General features: G+C 43.8%; 1 protein-coding gene across 1 annotated transcript in view; it reads left to right on the top strand.

The window, feature by feature from the left end:
• The window catches only part of ZNF827 (zinc finger protein 827), a 128,811-nt gene that overhangs the window by 36,379 nt on the left and 72,395 nt on the right, over positions 1–20,037 (top strand). The window lies entirely within an intron of this gene.

Here is a 20,037-nt window from a genome sequence, read left to right as displayed (position 1 = left end):
GGAAGGAAAAGTTAGATCAATCATAATACTTGTCAAATCATATCCCATCTTCACTTAACTGTGTCTTAAAGATGATTTTTAGACACTTATTTGAAATGTGACTATGAATCCAAAGCTGTTTTTAGTTTAGAATTTGCTGTGCTTGGAGGGTGAAAGCAAGAAATGCAGTGGAGAGACTCCTCCATAATCTGTAATTTCATTGGTGATTGGGACTGGGTTTCTGGTTGACTAGCGGGTCAGAAAGGAAGACATTAACAGTGATTTACTCAGAGTCATTATATTAGAGCAGTTGAAATTCCTGTATTTGCCAGTTGGTGGGGTTAAGAATATTCTTCTTTGATGTTGATTCAAAACACACTGGAATTTCAGGGGAACATGATTTGCTACAGATGAAGTCTTGTATAATCATTACTTCCTTATTGTAGCCCCCATTTTCCTCCACTATGCTATAGTACTGAACTCCTCATACACAGATGAGTGTCTAGCAACAGTATACATGTTGTTGAATGTTTTCACAGATGCTATTCAAGTCAATGCATTTTTATATATTTGAACCATCCACCTCTGTCAAAGGAACTCGGCAGTAATATTGGGTAATCTGTTTTTTCTCTCATCAAATCAAGGTGGTCACTCAGCCCTAATTTCTTTCTCCCAGAGCATAAGCACTCACATTACAATAGCTCAAACTCTCATCCAACAGAGAGTGACTCCTGCCTCCCCTTCTCATGATGAGGTTGTAGAGCGTGTAGCTCCATTTCAAAGTTTACAGTGCACCCAGTATTGCAAGTAGAGGAGGCTCGAGTGGCACCAAAATGAGATTTCAGGAAAGATGCTCTGTAAGGAAAATATTCATCTTAATCCTTTTGGATGATGTGATTTGAGACACTGAAGTATGAAATCATTTCCTAGATGATAATGAGATGCTTCAAATTTAATATTTGTGGATAGCAATGGCCCTTCGACATGTGTGTGTTAACTTCTATTGAGTTTGTGTACTGTGGAGTTCAGCAGTAGTTGGATGGATGGCATATTTACATATTCAAAAGGACATCTGTCGCTACATCATGATGTGGAAACAAAAGCTTGTTTTAAAAGTGACAACTGTCTTTTGCCCGGAAAAAAAAAGTTCCCCACAATACTTAGTCAAAGAAATATACAGGATAGTCCCTATCCGGTTGAGGTTCTGGTTTGGAGGAAGTAATCCAGTGCAGTGCGATCCATTCAGGTGATGTGCCTGTTGAGCGTTGTACTACTACGCTCTAGCAGCTGGTCAGATCACCTGCCAAAGTTCTAAGTTAGTGCCAAGACTAGATACATGGCATGGAAACAGATATGTTTTCCTCCCAAAGCCATAAGGTGAAGGGTCACCTTGTGTAAGATTTGAAGTGGTTAGAACTACTTCTAACCACAGATGGATCAGTGTTCTTGCAAGAAGGAAAATGTTAGGAAGATTCAGCATGATCTCTTTCTACAGGTTGTTAGGTGTCTGAACAAGGGAGCTAGAGTGAGAATGTGCTCCCTAAACGCCCATGAAGTGACTTGGAGCTGCTTTCCACGCCCTTTGGTTGATACCCCAAGGCTTTGTTGTAGGGATTGTTCTGAGTGCCATCCATGTTGTCTCCTGCCCTGCTCGCTTTCCTTTAAGGTCTTCCGTCTTGATTGGGAATAACCTTTTTGCAATGAAGAACTGAATGAAAAAAGTCCAGCTGTTTTCCCTCTTATCCGACAGGGAAGCCTTCTGAGACGCCCGGTATTTTCCTGGAACTGTGGATGGTGCTGAAGCCCGTGCATACGTTATAATAATATTTGATTAAAAAAAACATGCTTATTTGTCTTTTTATGCATTTTTATTTGAAAGAGAGACAGAGCCAGTTAGGCAGTCACAGAGACAGAGATCTCTGGCTTACGAGTTTACTCCCCCTAAGGCCTGCAACAGCCAGGGCTGGGCCAGGCAAAAGTCAGGCGCTGAGACTCAAGCTGGGTCTCCCATGGGGCTTACAGAAACTCTCGTGAGTCATCATCTGCTTGCCAGGGTGCACTTTAGCAGGAAAGCTGGGTCAGAAGCAAAGCTCAGATTTGAGCCAGATACTCTGATACAGAAGTCTCAAGCCATGCCTTCGGGACTGCCTCAAACATCCACTTTGATGATGTTCAGTTTATAAGTCAGGTGCAAGGAGAGATGGACTACAATAGCTAATTATAAAATAGAACACTTGTAACAATATGCTGTGACAAATGTAATTTAGAAATTACTTATTTCTGCAATTCTCCATTTAATATTTTCAAACTGCATGACTGTGATACCTGAAACCATGGAAAGTGAAAATGGGTGTCAATGGGGATCTACTTTTTCCTTTAACCTAAGGAATAGCTAAGAGGTAAAATAAAAGGATTTTTTTCTCTCTGCTACTTTCTTGAGATTAGAAGCTATGCCACACAGTTAAGATCTTTCACTGGACTAGTATGAGGAAATTAGTCAACAGTTTGGGGTGCTTCATTTCCAATTTTAAACTAATTTTTTTTTAAGGATGCATGGTGTATGATCCAGTCAAATTTCACACGAAATTTTTTCAAGTGGACAGACCTCTGTAGATACACTGATTTACAAATTGATGTTTATGTTCTACGGGAAGCGCACAAATGATATCAAGATTAGAGGAAACTTTTATTAACTATGTGCTGGGGAAAATTGAGTTTTCTTCCTTCCTATGGTTACAGTTCTATTTCTGATTGTTAATTGGAAAGTCGAGTGTCTGAGAGCCCAGCCAAGTTAACTGATTACAGAAAGCAGCCCACTCTGAGTAAGCCCCTGCTTGTCTGTGACTACCTGTTGCTATGTAACACTAGGCAGCCCAAAGCATCAGACATCTCTGCCAAGCTGAGAACTGCCAAGGATAATTCCTGTGAGTTTGAATTTCAGGAGGCCAGAATCTCAAAGTTGAGTATAGAGAATGTAAGACAGTAGACAGTGAGATGGTCATGGTGCCTTTGAAGTCTGTTTTTATGGTAGCTGATCACTTTGCAGAAACTATGGGGTGGATGTCACGGATGTTCTGTCGCATCAGAGGTGTGGCTGTGCTGGGCTTCCAGAGGGTTATCTAGACCCAGAGAGTTAAGAGAGAAATGCAGGGTTGGAGGTTGGCTTAGTGGTTGAGTGTCTGGTTGGTTGGAGTGCCTGGGTTTGAGTGCTCATTCTGACTTCTGAATCCAGCTGCCTGTTAATGCAGATTAAGGGCAGCCATGGGGATGGCTCAAGTATTTGTGTTGCTGCAACCCAGGTGAGAGACTTGGGCTATGTTCTAGCTCCCAACTGCGCCCTCACTCTGCTCCTGGCTGTTGGAGGCATCTGGGGAATGAACCAGTTGATGGGATCTCTCTTCCTTCTGTCTCCTTGCCTCTCAAATACATTTTAAAAATATGTGTTTTAAAGAAAAAAAGTTTTCTCCTTCATGAGGAGTCACATGCTTACCTGCAAATGTATATATAAAATATATCATTCACTGTTGGGTGAACAAAGAAGTAGCAAGTATAAATAACATTTAAAAATGCAAAAAATGGGCCTAATGTGGTAGCCTAGTGGCTAAAGTCCTCACCTTATGCACACCAGAATCTTGTGTGGGTGCCGGTTAGTGCCCCAGCAGCCCCTCTTTCCATCCAGCTCCCTGCTTGTGGCCTGGGGAAAGTAGTCAAGGATAACCCAAGGCCTTGGGACCCTGCACTCGTGTGGGAGACCCGGAGGATGCTTCTGGCTTCTAGCTTCAGATCAGCTGAGCTGCAGACATTATGGCCACTTGGGGAGTGAATCAACAGATAGAAGATCTTCCTGTCTTTCCTCCACTCTGTGTATCTGACTTCCCAATAAAAATAAATAAATCTTGCTTAAAAATGCAAAAATATTTTTAAAATGTAGCTGAATAATGCAAAATTTTTGGAAACCTTAATGAATATTCAATACTCAAATGAGAGGCCAGGCCCTGGGTTTGAAGTGCACAGTGATCTTGGCATCCAGGTACCACCTGAATACGTGAGAGCTTCTGCTACGAGATATTCAGAAGCAAGTCATCTTGGATGGATTGAAGAGACAAGCCAACCCACAGACTGACTTTATTAGCAGTTACAGTTTGGGCCCCCTGGCTTGCAAATAATAGATGTCCACACTCCTCCTTTAGAGAAGAAAGGAGCATCTGATAGAAATTGCCAGATGGGAGTTGGCCTTAGAGATCCCAAGATGAGGGGGTGCAGCAAGGCCCCCTATTTGCACTGAAGCCAGAGACTGGAGGACCCAATGGGTTCCAGGCAGCCCTCCCTCTCTGCATCTTCCCAGCTTCGCTCCAGGTAGACAGGTGGCCCTTTCTCAGTGCCCCCTCCTCAGGGTAGAAATCTGTTGTTTGCCAACAGCTTATGAGTTTACTTCCTGCTCAGAAATGGCTTTGTCCCCATTCCTGCTTCCAGCTGTTTGCCTCAGCTCTGATTGGGATCCACCAATGGGAAATTCTCCCATTACCTTGGAAGGAGGATGTGGTGGACAGATGTGGCTGCTGTGGTTTAGCCAGGTTACTGGGAGGGATAAGGATTTCCCAGGTGTAAATCCTACAGTGGGTGGGAGTGAGGTGGTGTGAAGTAGGAAGGTCCAGCAGGGTGTATGGGCCACAGGGGTTTGAGGAACAGATGTTGGTAACTGCTGTTACTTCAGTATTGCGTGTAAATGTGTTTTGTCCTGTGGGTGCTGGTCACTGTTCCCTCCTGATGACGTCTCAGAGAAAACCTGCACAGCCAGAATCCCAGGACTTTGCTTGCTCAGGATCTCCTCCTCTTTTTTTTTTCTTTTTCTTATTCAGATTTATTTATTTCTATCTGAAAAGCAGAATTTAAATGGAAAGAAGGAGAGACAGAAGCCTGGAGTCTATTCTGGGTATTCTACGTGGGTGTAAGGACCCAAGGACTTGGGCCACCCACCACTACCTTCCCAGGCCATAAGCAGGGAGCTGGATCAGAAGTGCAGCAGCTGAGACTCGAACCAGTGCCCAGATAGGATGCTGGCATTGCAGGAGGAGGCTTGACCTACTACGTCACAGTGCCAACCCCAGCTGAGGCAGTGATTATCAGACTATGTCCCTACATCACCAAAATCATTGTGAGGCTGGGAGAGCCACGTGTTAGAGTTGCTCTTTTTTTTTTTCCCAAGAAAAAGTATATGTATTTTTATTATTTGCGAGGTAGAAAAGAAAGAAATCTACTGCTTGCTGCAGTACTCTTTAAAGTACGTTCATGTGGGTGGCAGGACCCCAGCTGCTGTCTTCCTAGTATGCACCTTCATGAGAAACTTGTCTCAGAAGTAGAGCTCAAACTGGAGCGCAAGAGACACAGGTGTCCCAGTCGTGGTATCAACTGCTGCGCCAACACCCAGCCTGATAAAGTGCATGGCTGAGCACCACCCTGGGCTACACCAAAACTCTGGCTGGTCGGGGCAGCTACCTGGTGGGTTGGTGTGTGTGTGTGTCTTCCATCAGCCCTGAGAGGCAGTGAATAACAGCCGAGGTTTGAGATGTGCTGTACAGAAGAAATGGTTACCTAGGAAGTCAAGGTCATCCATCGGAAAAGACTGTTTCAGGTGGATGCTGAGAGAGCCACACTCCAGTGCGTGAACATTTTCCTTTTGAAAAAGAACTGTCTTCAGAAAAGAATCTTTTAAAACTATTATGAAATAGTGGTATCTGGGAACCTTTCTTCAGAAGGGCACATGGACCTAATAAATCAAGATAGCACTGGTTGTAGGCCTCAGATAATTTTTTTGACAGTGTTCTTGGCTGTCAGGTTGCAAGATTAGTTTAGGGCTTTGTTGCCTTTCTCTTAGGAGAAAAACCTTTAGTTGTTCCTACCCCAAAACGTTATTATAGGCCATGTTGGAAACTGTCTTATTATTCTAAGGGATTTTTCTAGATACATCAGAGATATAAGCTAAACAATATCACTGTTCTGTTTGGTGTTTTGATGTTGCAAATTTGTACTCCAGAAAGCATGATAAGCAGTGGAACTTCAACAGTAATCTGTAAGGGTAAAAAAGAAGTATTTTTGTTTTCTTTCAGCTCCCACTACTTCCTTTGCACTTATGAGTTGTCTAATAACTTGGTGAGAAGACACAAGGCTTAACTCTCCTGAGGATTAGCCACTCTTTCGTGTTGCTAAGGCTGGAAGTGGAGCTCGGCTAAAGTGAACAGGCAGATAGATCTGGGAACTAAGCTACCTGAAACAGTTAAAGATCAGTTTCCAGACCTCACTGGAAAAGTATTTCGTTCATTTATTTTATTCATAGTTTCTTCTTACCCTATTGTCTGGTGATTAGTACTGAAAAATATAACAAGCATATAAAGGACAAAATGGCTTTGTCTTATGAATATGAAACTGAATATATACATATATATATTAAGATTTTTTTTATTGGAAAGTCAGATTTTACAGAGAGAAGGACGGAAAGAGAGAAAGATCTTCCATTTGCTGGTTCACTTCCCAAAAGGTTGCAGTAGCTAGAGTTGAGCCGCTCTAAAGCCAGGAGCTGGGAACCTCCTCCAGGTCTCCCATGTGGGTACAAGGTCTCAAGGTTTTGGGCGTCCTTTACCACCTTCTCCAGACCACAAGCAGGGAACTGGATGGAAAGTGGAGCAGCTGGGATTTGAACTGGCGCCCACATGGGATCCCGGTGCATGCAAGGTGAGGACTTTAGTCACGAGGCTGTTGCCCCAGGCCCTCAAATATAGATTTTTTTGATTTTCCCATCTTTTAAAGTACCCCAGAAGCTTACTGAATGTAGTACTCCACTTTTCTGTAAATTTGTATGTTTTAAAAATATTATTTTTTTTTTATTTGAAAGTCAGCGAGAGAACTCCTGTCCACTGGTTTACTCCTCTGGCACCTGTAGCAGTCAAGGCTTGGCAGGCTAAGGCCAGGAGGATGGAACTCAACCCAGGTCTCTCACAGGAGCCCAAGTAGAGAGCACCTTCTCCTGACTGCCAGCATGAGCATAAGCAGGAAGCTAATGGGCTGGCATTGGGGTTCAGGGTTCAGGAGGCATCCTGAGAGGGCATGTGTCTCCTAAATGTTTTAAAAAATTTGTATAAAGGCAATAACTTTCATGTATTTCATATAAACAGTTTTTAAACCATATTGATACTCCCACCTTACCTCCCTCCCTCCCTCCCTCTCTCTCACCCTCTGTTCCTCTTCCTTACTCTTATTTTAATTTTTGCAAAGACATACTTTCAATTTAGTTTATAACCATCAGCTTAACCCTCCACTAAATAAAGAATTCAACAGGCAGTGAGTGGAAAAGCCACTGTTCCTCAGGCTGCAACCAATAATCAAATTTCAAAAGGTCAGTTTCACTCATGTATATGACATTCTCTCCCCCTCTGAATATTAGGTACCACAAATCAGGAAAAACATGGTGTTTGTCTTTTCTGGGGAATGCATTGTAACCATTGATCCCGCCTGCCCCAGAATTGGTATAATTTAAATTATGTTTTAGAGGGGAAAACTAGACTGATTTTTACAAGCATCATTTCAGATTTAAAAAAATCTCCATTGAAATATAATTGCCATACCATAGAATTTATGCAGTGATAGAAACAATTCAATATATACACAAAGTTGTGCAGCTGCCATCACATCTAATTCCAGAGCAGTTTCTTTGCCCCTGAAAGAAACGCTATACCCACTAAGAGTCTATCTTCACGCTTGTCCTTAACCTTAAGCAGCCACTAATTAACTGCCTACTTTAGTAGTGAGATTTCACAATATATAGCCGTTGTTGTTTTTTAAGATTTATTTGTCTATACATTTATTTATTTGAATAGTTGCAGAGAGGGGGAGATACATCTGTCTGTAGATTCATTCCGTAAGTGGTAAGAATGGCTGGGACTGGTCCAGGCTGAAGCCACGGTCCAGAAACTTCATCTGGGTCTCCCATGTGGGTGGCAGGGGCCCGTATCCTTGGGACATCTTCTATTGTTTTTTTCCAGATCCATTAGCAGGGTGCAGGATCAGCCGGGACATGAACTCGTGCCCATATGGGTGCTGGGCATTGCAGGCGATGGTTCTGTGTGCTGCAGCACAGTGCTGCTTGTGTGGCCATTCATAGGTGATATTTTGGGCTTAGCGCAGTGTTTCAATATTCATCTCTGCTGTAATATATATAAATACTTCACTCCTTTTTATGCCTGAGTGATATTCTATTTTAGAGCTGTGCTACATTTTTTTTGTCCATTCACCTGTGGATATTCATCTACAAGGTTTTATGAGGACTTAATATTTTTAATTCTCTTGGCCAGATACCTACAAATGGGATTGCTGGTCAGATACTCACTATGCTTAACATAGCTGTCAAGGCAGTTGCATCATTTTGCATCCCCTGCAGCAGCGGATGAGGATTTAAATTCCTCCATGTCCTTGTCAAAACTGACCCTTGTCGTCTGTCTCCTATCACAGTGGTGTGTATTAGTCTTTCATCTCAGTTTGATTTGTGTCTGTTGATGAATAACAGCGTTGAGCATATGTGCATGTGTTTGTTGACCATTTGTATATTTTTGGAAAAGTGCCTGCTTTACTCCTTTTCCTAATTTTAATTAGGTTTTCTTTTTATTCCTGACTTATAAGTGTTCATTATATATTACAAATTTAAGCCCTTTATCAGACACATGATTTTCAAGTGTTTTGTCTCTCACTACTGGCTGGCTGTCTTGTCTTTTTGTTTTCCAAATTGTATTACTTATAGCTCAAATGTTTTAAATTCTACTGTGGTTCAATTTGTGTTTTTTTTTTCTTGGATAGTTTCTGAGCATGATCACATTTTCTGTAATTCTAATAAGTTAAACTGCAGACTTAATATTAAAAGAAAAGACTCTCTTTACTTGTAGTAGCACAATCTCACAGAAACTGTCTTTGTTGACTAATACCTCCAGAGTGGAGTGGACCCCTCTAGTTTCTGTATTTGCTGTAATGCTGTGTTTCAACTGATGACCAAGAATATATCTTTTTCAGTTCTTCTTGTGAGATTTTGTGAGAGGGAGAGCGAGAGAGAGGGAGAGTGAAAGAAAGAGAGAGAGAGAAAGAGAGAGAGAAAGAGAGAGAGAGAGAGAAAGAGAGAGAGAGAATATATATAGATACTTGTATCCATTGGTTCATTTCCAGAAATGCCCTCAGCAGCCTGCCTGGGGTTAGGGCTAATGCTGGGACCCAGGAACTGGGTCCCAATCTCTCACACATGCAGCAGCAGCCCATTTAGTTGAGCCATCCCCTCTGCCTTCCAGCTACTACCTTAACAGAAAACCTAAGTTAGGAGCTAGAGTGAGGAGTCAGACTTAGGTAGTCCCATGTGGGATACAAGCATCTTAGCCACCAGGCCAATTGCCTACCCACCCAAACACTGAATCCTATATCAATAAGGAATGGATGAAATAAAGTGAAAGTGACATGTTGCTATAGCCAGATAAGTATTTTCTTGAAAGTCCAGATCCTAGGGAGCTCAAGGGCAGTGTAGCCATGCTATTAGCATGACTGACTGTTTCGGCAAAACAGAGTGCCCGGGATGTAGCACATCAGGGTCTATGTACTCGTGTCCCTTAACACCCACATGGGAGACCTGGGTGGAATTCTGGCTCTTGGCTTCAGCCTAACCCAGTCTTGGCTGTTGTGGTCATCTGGGAATGAACCAGTAGAATGGTTTATTTTCTCTGTTGTGTGTCTCCTCTCTGTCCCCTGTCCCTCTCTGTGTCTTTTGGGTCTCTCCCGTCAGCTTTTCAAATCTATAAAATGAATCTTTAGAAGAAGGCAACAGCGGGGTGCAGCCCAGAGAGGCTGTCTTTCCTACTGGAAGTAGCTACTTTAGGTCCAACACACTTGTTCTTGTCACTGGCCAGAGAGCGCAGTTCTGTTTGACAGTTCCACCTGCAGCTTACACAGCCTTGAACTCAAACACGTGAATTGCAGTTTGCCACCCTCCTAGCACCCTCTGTGGGTGCTTTTATAGCTCTTGATCTCAGGGCCAGTTTCTCTGAACCTCCTTTTCTCCCTGTAACCCTCACCATGCAAGGCACCCTATTTTGCTTTCTTGACCAACTTGCCCCGCCTCCCACACTGACTTCTGAGATTCACAAAGACCAGACTCAAAAGGGCTGTTGTGTTATTATCATCTCCTTGCTGCATAGCTGCATATGTTAACAGAACCACAGACATTAATATTGGCCTGTGTTCCCAGAGGGCAGGCAAGAACTCTGGAAGGAATACCATACGTTCCACCTTCATGCTAGATTCCTTTTCTGTTGGGCTGTTCCAGGTGGGGGAGGTGGTGGAAGGTTCCAGATCTTCTTCCCTCATGTTGAGTGAATGAATGTGGACTGGTCTCTAGTCAGGGGCCCTTCTCACTCTGTTTCTGAGTAATATTCTCTTTTGTTGTTGTTGTTATAAATGACTGTAGTCTGCAACACAAACTGTGGCTCAGACAGATTTCACACGAGCCATTAGCAAACACCCTTCATGGAGGAGAACTCCACGGCGAAGTTGTATTTTTTTCTAGGCATCCAGTTGCAGTGTGGATGAAATGTCTGCACCAGCAGCCAGGTCTTCTGTCTGGTTTCTCACTCCCAGGATGGGTTCCCTACCAGTAGAAGCCACATACCTCCCACAATTCTAGTTCTACCTCTACAGTTTTCTAGCCACCGGTTTTGCTTTATATTGCCATGAATATAGTCTTGGAAGGGAAAGCAGGTCCACTGCTTTTCTTCCATAAGATAACAGAATATTCTCATGCTGCAGTGGTTTTCCTTCTCATCACTGTATTAACCTTTCACCTTTCACTTATTCATGCAAAGAAGGGGCATATTAGCATGCATAATTAAGCTCAATGATTCTTGCCCATCTGGGTACATGCTGGCATCACCTCGCAGACCCACCTCTGGGGAGGGCACTGCCCACTGCTGAGAGCCTGTGCAGTGCCACATGGCCAAGTCACCCTCCTGAGCAAGGGCTACACTGGGTGAGGTGCTAGCCTGCTTCAGGCATGTGTGTGTAGGAAGGAACACTTGGTCTGAGAATGGCAGGAGCCGTCTCCTTTGTCTATAGGAGCTCCCCAGATGGAAAACCTTTCCAAAGAGAATGATTTTCCTCCATGGACTTGGTTTGTGCTTGCAGGAAGGCAAGTGACATATAAGTGGTATTTTCTCCTTTGGAATGTGTTGGGGACTATGTTGTTTCCGAAGGGGTCTCTGTTTCCTCTGCTGATAATTCTGTTTACTATCTGCCCCCACCCCATGTGAGTATTTGCTCCACATTTAAACTGCCCTGAGTTAATGCTGGGAGTTGTCTTACATCCATGTTTCTAAATAGGGGCTAGCAGCTGGATTCAGGCACGTTTCCTGGTCTCCCGTGGCTTACCATATGTTTGGAGTACTTATCTCCACAGCTGGGGAAGTGGAGGAACTGAGAGAATCTAATGCGTGACCCATCACATTTCAAAGTACATACAAAATTAGGTGACGAGGGTCACTGTGGAAAGAATGCATTACCAATTTGCCTGCTGGCTTCCTACTGCTACATTCTGGTCTCCATGAACCCAACCTGTCCAGGGGACCTTCAGAATGTTCATGGTAAACACATACTACAGAAACAAAAAAAATGGAAGTAAAAAATTGGAGTGCCACAATTAGCTTAGCTTTTTAGTTTTCAGTAAACTTTAAAACAAATAATCTGTTTATTTGGAAAACAGAAAGAGAAGGAAAGAGATTTTGCATTCCTGGGTTCATTTCCTCAAAAGTCCATAATAGTAGAGGCTGGACCAACCCGAAGCCAGGGGTTCAGAACTTGGGATGAGTCTTTCACATGATAAGAAGGACTGGGGCACTTGAGACGTCATGTGTTGCCTTGCAGAGTGCAGACGAGCAGGAAGTGGGATTGGAAGTGGAACCAACATTTGAATTTAGAGACTCTGTTAAGGGTCCCAGACACCCCAAGCAGCAACTTACTGCCTGTGTCAATGCCTGCCCCTCCACAACCTTTTTTGAAGTGCCCTCATATATATTCCTGTTTTCACTACTAGAATGCACCTTGAAGTTTTGGGGTAGAGCCTTACAGAAACTCTATGTACTCTATATTACAGAGGTCATATACTCAAGATGCAGAGGAGCCCTTCATGTAGCCAAAGGACTAATGACTAACAGTGAACTTGCACTGTTTTGTGGGGCTGATTTGGGGAGGATAGTCACCTGTTGAGAGGACCCTCTGCTTAGCATCCATCAGTGCCTAAATAGGTGATGGACTGGGGATATTCTTATAATATTCGTTTGTAAGACTTGATGAGGAATAAGGAAGAAAACTGGAGACCCGGATGTTCACTTATCCAGAACACTCTGTTGTCTCTTTAGTAGCCTGTGCTCACCTCCACAACTTTGTGTAGCTTGATTTATCCCGTCTTCCTACAGTTTTAAAACATTTTCTCACAAAGCCTTGCTTGTTCATGGTGGAAAATTCTTCCTACTCAATGCTCAGCCTTCCTGGAGATCCCCAGAGCAGAAGCAGCAGTCCTGTGTGTCACAGCTAGTCATCAGCTGTCAGAGTGGAAGGGTCCCCGGCTCTTCCCTTCTGCTGCCTAGTAGACTTGTTCACGGCTTCCTCAGAACCCACACTGGGGAGGACACCACATCAGAGCAGGAGAGGCTGCTGTTGGTGACACTCTCACACCCCTTGCTGGCACTTCTGGTTTTCAAAGTGTTTAGAAAAGAAGGTGGAAATGGGCCAAAAAATATAATGAAGCTATCCATCCATAGTTTCCAAGAGCTGTGGGGACTTGAGAAAGAGGAAATAGTGTCCATCTGAGGTCCCTCCCCACAGTCAGAGACTCCCAGAGCTGCATTGATGAGGGATGGTGCCCTACCCAGTGCTAGGGCCATGATCTGAGGCAAAAACTGTCAAGATTCCTGGGTTTAAGTGAACCCTGTAGTTGAGTTTTCTTCTACTTCTTGTCCTCTCTTTCTATTTCTACTTATGGGACTCTTTTTATTTTCTTTCATTTACTCATTAATTCAACATATACTTATTTAACTCCAGCTATTTTCCAAACCCTGCATTTTTAAAAAAATATTTACCTTTTATTTATTTGAAAGGAAAAGGGACAGAAAGAGAAAGAAAGAAAGTTCCACCTGCTTGTTCACTCCCCAAATCCCTGCAATAGATAAGGCTGCTCCAGGCCAAAGCCAGGAGCCTGGAGTTTCTTCTGGATCTCCTGCACGGGTGCAGGGACTCAAGCACTTGAGCCAGCCTTCTTCACTGCCTTTCTGAACTCATTAGCAGGGAACTGGAACACAAGTGGAGCAGCCAGGACTTGCACTAGTGCCCATATGAAATGTCAGTATCACAGGCTGTGACACAGTGCTGGCCCACCAAATCCTGTTCGGGACATTCAGAATGCAATGGTGAGAGGTGCGTGTTTGGCACAGTAGTTATCTTGGGATTCCTGAGTTTCATCTCTGGAGTTCCTGCGTTTGGGTCCCAGCTGTGCTTCTGAGCCTAGTGTCTGCTGATGTAGAGCTTTGGAGGCAGTAGACGTGATGGCTCAGATATTTGGGTTTCTACCACCTGTGTGGGAGACCCAAATGGGGTTCCTGGCTCCTGGCTTTGGTCTAGGCTAGCTGTGACCGTGGCAGTTGCTACCATCAGGGGAGAGATTCATCAGATGAAGGAACTCTCTGTCTACATCTTTCTCTCTGCCTTTCAAAAATCAATCAACCAATGAATTACATTTTCAAAAGAATATCAAGGGGAACAAGCTAATGCCTGCACTTGAATAAAGCCCACATCTTTTCCCCACCCTGGCTCTTGTTGCCTGGGTTCCCTGCTGAGTTGTGTTACAGTGCTGTACTCTGCACTTTGCTTCCCAGCCCTGCCCTGCTGGCTGGAGGCATTGACCAAGGGGGTGAGGGAGTGAGGCAGTTGGGTTTCTCAACAGAGATATATCCTTGGGGTATAAGTCATAAGTCAGTTATTTATATTAGCAATTGTATTAGATTATTGTGCACTAGTAAATACTAGCAGTGTCCATGTCTGCAAATACAAAGGCCCTTTGACCATGTAGAAATGGAAAATACTTGGACATTAGATCAAACTCCCAGTTACTAAAATAAGACTTCATATGCTCCTTTCTCTCTGTGCACATTCAGCGATTCCTTCATCCTGCTTTGAACACTTCGTGCCTAAAGCAGTGGCTGTCCTGCCACCGGACAGAGAGATGGCTCTTGTTTTTGGTCATTTTTTTAGAATACCAAAAATTCTACAGTACCTTTCAGGAAATTCTGCTTAAAACCTACACATATGCCTTCACACATACAGCAGCATTATTCGCCTTCCCCCGCTCCACCCCCTCCCCAGGAGGATATAAAAAGGCCTATTAATCATAACAGGTAAAGGTGGACAGGACTTAGATTTATTAAATGGCAAAGAATAATCATGTTAGATAGGCTTAAGGTTAGATCAGATACGTGAATTGACTCTCCATTGTTATTTTCCACCCTTTCAATATGAGACAAGGAAAGTGTATGCTGGACACTAGCTGGAAAGCAGGTTGATTTTTTTTTTTAAATGAGACAATTTGGAATGTTACCAAATGGCACAGTACAGTTTAAATGCCCCTCTTTAGCTGATTCCTGGTGAATTCATTAAATGAAAAGAAAACAGGATGACTGGGGAGAGGTTGGACATTAGCATGATGATGTTCAGAATTTAGCAATGATCCAGCCCCACGCCCACCCAACCTGCAGCCCCATGACCTATTGCACTGGCAAAGCTTCTCTTCCTGAATGCTCAGTGACTGAAAGATTTTATTTTGGGAGGTGAGAATTCTACCATTGAACCACCAATGCAAGATTTTATTTTTAAGGACCAGCATTGTGGTGGATAAGCTGAAACTGCTACTTATGATGCCAGTATCCCATGTGGGCACTGGTGAGTGTCCCAGCAGGTCTACTCAGAGCCACCCTGCTAATGCCCTGGAACAGAAACAGAACCTGACCACGTACTTCAGGTCTATGTTTAGGCATGTACCACGCACTTAGTGCACTAGGCCTGCTCCTCACATGGTATACCTAGACAAAGCTCCTGGCTTCAGCCTGGCCCACCTCCGGCCACTGTGGCCATCTGGGGAATGAACCAGCAGATTGGAGATCTCTGTCTTGCTTTTCTGTTTCAATTAAATAAAGAAAACTTTAAAACTACATATGTATACATATACATGTACATGTACATATACAGTCTTGATTTCTATCTGGGCAAAAGTGAAGTTGAATGCAGGATGTGTTGCAGATGACAGACATTCTCCAGTCCACCGTCACAACAAACAGCTCAAAGGCTTGTCCTGCCAGGGTGGGCCTAGCGTGTGGCCCATCTGAAAACATTCCCAGGTCCCAGTTGTATCACTCAGACAAACAAAACAGCAGTTTCATTGATTGTGATGTAGGAGACACGGAGATCGATTTAAAAATGATGCAAGAATAAAGCCACAAGGCTTTATGTGGTAGAAAATATTGGTTCCTATATTTCTGTCAGAGAACTTCCAGCTCTCACTGACTTTTTGACACTTTTAAAACTTGGGCTTCACACCTTACAAGCTGCCATGCTCCCCACTCCCAGTTTCTGTCCACCCTGTGGTCAGGTGCTATCCCTTATCCACAGCAGTGTGTGTGTGTGTGTGTGTGTGTGTAGATGTGTGTGCTTCAATAAAGTTTGTACACTTTCTTACCAGCAAAAAAAAAAAAAAAAGAAACTTGGGCTTCAGAGTTTTGGGGGCACATTTATTCCTTATATACTCAGAGTAAGTAGTGAAATAAGACACCTGCTGCTTCTCATTGTGTCTTTTAAAAGCATATATTGATTCTTGGTTAATTCCCTGCATACCTGCATCTGTTTAATTCAGAATCCTAACGTATATATCTAATTCTTCAGACCCTTGTTCATTTTCTTTCCTAAGCTAATTGAGAGGAAAAACAGTAGTTAACTTATGATTTTGATGATCCAACTCACATAGTCTAAACTCATAAAATATTTTACAATTATTTTAGGGATCAAAAAAGTGGATAGAGAGGGAGGCAAAGAAAAGGATAGACAAAAAGATCTAGTCTTAGCGTTTTAAACCAAACTGTCCTAATGTTTAGGTTCCTGTGAAAATCACAGTCACCACCCAGGAAAGTGTATTCAGTTTAATTAATGGGATAATTAATTATGACTTAATTTGACACAGATCTTTGTCTTTCTCATGGAAATTGACTTCGTCTCATGGTTTGCTCCATTTTCCCTGTGGTATGCTGGGGAGTGTGTGTGTGTGTGTGTCCTACAGGGCATTGCATAGCTTTTCTGTAGCAAACTGTAATTCTTGAAGATACTTGAACATTTTGGAGCATTCGAGAGAAGTCTACTCCATCACTGTTTTCTTTCATGGAGAATTTCTTCTCTCACATCAGGAGGGTAGGACTATGAGCTGAGCTTGCATTGCCTGTCTCTAGGGTATACCACATGAGCAAGCCCCAACCTTGGATTCCATTTCTCAGAGCAGGAATGGGGAGGTTTCCCCTGCTCACGACACTGTATTCTGATGTATTCCTTCCATTATGGAAATGAAACAAATGCCATACTGTAGAGAAAATGAGATTGGACAGAGACTTCCACGGAGAAGGAGCTTGTAATAGTCTGGTCCTTTAAAAGAGTGTAACACCTGTCTCTTTGCATGTTCTACCATTCTGGGCAACCGCCCCTGCAGAAGGAAGGGCAAAGTGGAAAGGGAGAGAAACACCCAGCATCCTAATCCCCGGGTTCTAAGTTCCCCTGAGAAGCAAAGAGGACCCCTCATCCTCATTTCACTGGGACTTCAGCCACAGTGATAGGGTGAGAGATGACCACTTTGCTCCCACCCTGGCTCTCTCTAAGAAAGTCCTACATCAAGCATTGAAGTCCTGCAGGGTACCATGTCTCCTTGTGTGGCCATCCATAGCTCTGCGCAAGCAGATCCAATGCATAATGGTTCCCCATGCAGCCAAGACAATATGGCCAAATTCTTCGTTGCATTTGAGTTTAGGCTGGGGTGAGAAGAGAAAGCCAAAGGAAAAGGCAGTTTGCCTTTCATGGGATGTGAGCAGGTGCCAGGCCCTGCGACAGGGATGTTCCCAGTTAATCTTATCTCTCATTCCCAGTCTGTGTCTCACTTTCATCTGGTCCTCTCGGCCTGCTTTGTCGTTCATCCTAATCAGGCACCACACAGGCATCAAGTTTCGGATGTGGAAGGTGTTATTGTGTCCAGGCCAGACCTTGGTTTCCTTAAGGCTGGCAGGTTGGAGAGGAGAAATTTTTAAGTCAGCTCATTGAAAGGCATTCCACTCAGGAGAGTGAATGGAGTCAACACAGCATACTCAGCCCTGCTGCAAGAGATTCTTTTCAGCTTCTTGTCCTGAACCACTAAGTCTAGCATTGTGGTAGTGTGCCGTGTAGAGAAGGCATGAGTGCCTAATATTGTTTTGCTGCAGTGCCATTCCCAGTCTTTTTTCTTTCTGGAGGTTCAGGGTGTAGTATGCATGAATGTCTGGCAGACATGGGGTGCCAGAATAGAAAGGATAGTATTGCACACTTCCTGTGGCCTGCCCCTCAGTTGAGGCATGTGATACATAGTAGGCATGCCAAATGTACTAGGCCCTGAGCTATTTCCTGGGGATAAATAATGAACAAAGGACCAACACTCCTCCTGAGAACTCTTTCTAGAAGGGGCATGAATTTGTGCTGATGGCAGGAGAATTCATCACCGGTTAGGCACAGTCCATACAATCTAGAACATAAAACAGAGAAGGGAGAAAGCACCACTCGAAGAAGATTCTGCATTCAGGTTTCTGGGTCGAGACATTTGCTCTTTGAAAATGCCATAGGCCTTTGTGCGACCTAAGAATTCCCAGGTCATGGGCCTTGTCTGAGATTTCACTTAGGAGCGGGGAAGAGCCCTTCCCCCCACCCAGATTTTTAGAGAGACAACAGGAGACAAAAGAAGAGTTGCTTTTGTTACACCCTGAAAGTCCTGTGTATTCAAGGTGCCAGTCCCTGTCTCAGCCATCATAGACAGCGTGATACTCCCTGAGCACCTAAGGAGACTACACTTCCCTCTTTGTGCTCTGCTTCCTGGTCCTCTTCCCCTACTGGAGTTGAATTTCGTGTCTTGTAGGAAAGAGACGTATGTGATATTTATGTCTGTCATCATGTATGTGGATTTGAACTGCTTGAAGGCAAGGACCATGCCTGATTTATCTCCGTGTCTCACATACCATCTGAGTGCTTATTATGCAGCAGGCATAAAAAAAAAAGATGGCAGAGGGACCAGGTGACTGATGAATGAAGGCATGCACAGTTCACATTCGGTAGCTAATATGTGCTATTTTCACCAAGGCAGGAAAGACACTGTTACTGCTTTTCCCCTTCCGTTGCCAGAGTTGGGGTAGTGCTCGTGAGCTTCACAGCCCACTCTTGCAGTGCTCCTGGGTATATACAGTATTGTCAACACTTCCTGGGAGGAAATGTCATCCCACGCTTCTCTGTGCACTTTGTCATCTTGTAATACGTGTACCCAATTCATTTTCACTCCTTGAAAATTTACTTCCATGATGAAATAGCCATGTTTATCATAGAAAAATTACAACATGCAAATAACCATTGCCATGAACAGTTCCCACCAGCTGTCCCCAAGCATCACCCACTATTGGTACATTGTCCTCCTCTGTTTTCTGTGTTCCTTCATTTTTTTTTGAATAGCAGATAAAATTCATATTTTCCCTATTGCTTTAGGAAGACATTCTAAAAGGATTTACCATGTGTGTTTGTGTATGGGAAGGGTGTAGTGCTGGAAGTGCCAACATGGCCCTGGGTGTGGGAGCCAGAGCTGGAGTGGAGGCATTGATTAATTCAGGTAATGTTGTGGCATAATACAGCTGACAGAAGGAGCAGGACCTGGGCAACAGATAGGGAGGGGGCAGAAACCTGTGTCTCCATGCCAGCAACCATGAGAAGTTGGTTGCTCCTGGACTGAGCGTAGGCCAGGACATCAGTAGCCTGTTCTTTTCTTCTTTACATTGTGTGCTGCTGAAACATTTTTTGGAGCAAAAGCTGGAGTGTGGCAAAAACCACAGAGCAGGATTTTCAATCAGGCTGCCTTTATCCTTTCTCCCCAAAGAAAATTTGGTAACAGCCAGAGACATTTTGGGTTGTTAAACAGGAAGAAAGTACCATTGGTATCCATACCATGGATATTGCTGAATGCCTTACAATGCACAGAGAAGCCCCCACAACCAAAGATTATGTTGGCCCAAATGTCTGCAGTGTCAGAATTGAGAAATCCTGTGTGTGTTTGTTTGTTTAAGATTCATTTATTTTACTTGAGGGAGTGTGGTGGCTTCCATCCTCTGGTTCACTTCCCAAATGGCCTAAACATCCAGAACAGAGTTGGTCTGATATCATGAGCCAGGAACTTCTTCCAGGTCTCCTATTCCGGTGCAGGGACCAATGACTTGAGCATCCTCCACTGCTTTCTCTGGCCATAAGCAGGGAGCTGGATGGGAAGTGGAGCAATTGGGACAGAAACTGGAACACATTTGGAATGTAAGCAGCACAGGTGGAGGATTAACTTGACATACCACCACACCTATCCCGAGAAATCCTGTTTATAAGAAAAGATAGGTGTGCTTTGTGGCACAGGGGATTAAGTCACCAGTTGGGATGCCACATTCCTTATCAGAGTTCCTGGTTCAAGTCTATTCCTGGCTGCTCTGCTTCTCATTCAGCTTTCTACAGAGGCACATCCTGAGAGGCAGTAGCTGATCTTTCCTGTACTTGGTTCCCTGCCACCCTTGCGGGAGATCAAGATTGAGTTCCTGGCTCCTGGCTTCAGCCTGGCCGTACACTGCCTGCCTGTTGGGAAGTGAGCCTCCCTCCTCCCTTGTTGCTTTGTCTTTCTAATAAAAGTCAGCAAATAAACAT

The sequence above is a fragment of the Ochotona curzoniae genome, unplaced genomic scaffold, assembly GCF_017591425.1.
Source record: "Ochotona curzoniae isolate NIBS_2020 unplaced genomic scaffold, NIBS_Ocur_1.0 scaffold_4506, whole genome shotgun sequence".
NCBI classification, from domain to species: Eukaryota; Metazoa; Chordata; class Mammalia; order Lagomorpha; family Ochotonidae; genus Ochotona; species Ochotona curzoniae.
The sequence above is the reverse complement of the archived record's forward strand: the minus strand, read 5'-3'. Positions and strand labels throughout refer to the sequence as shown.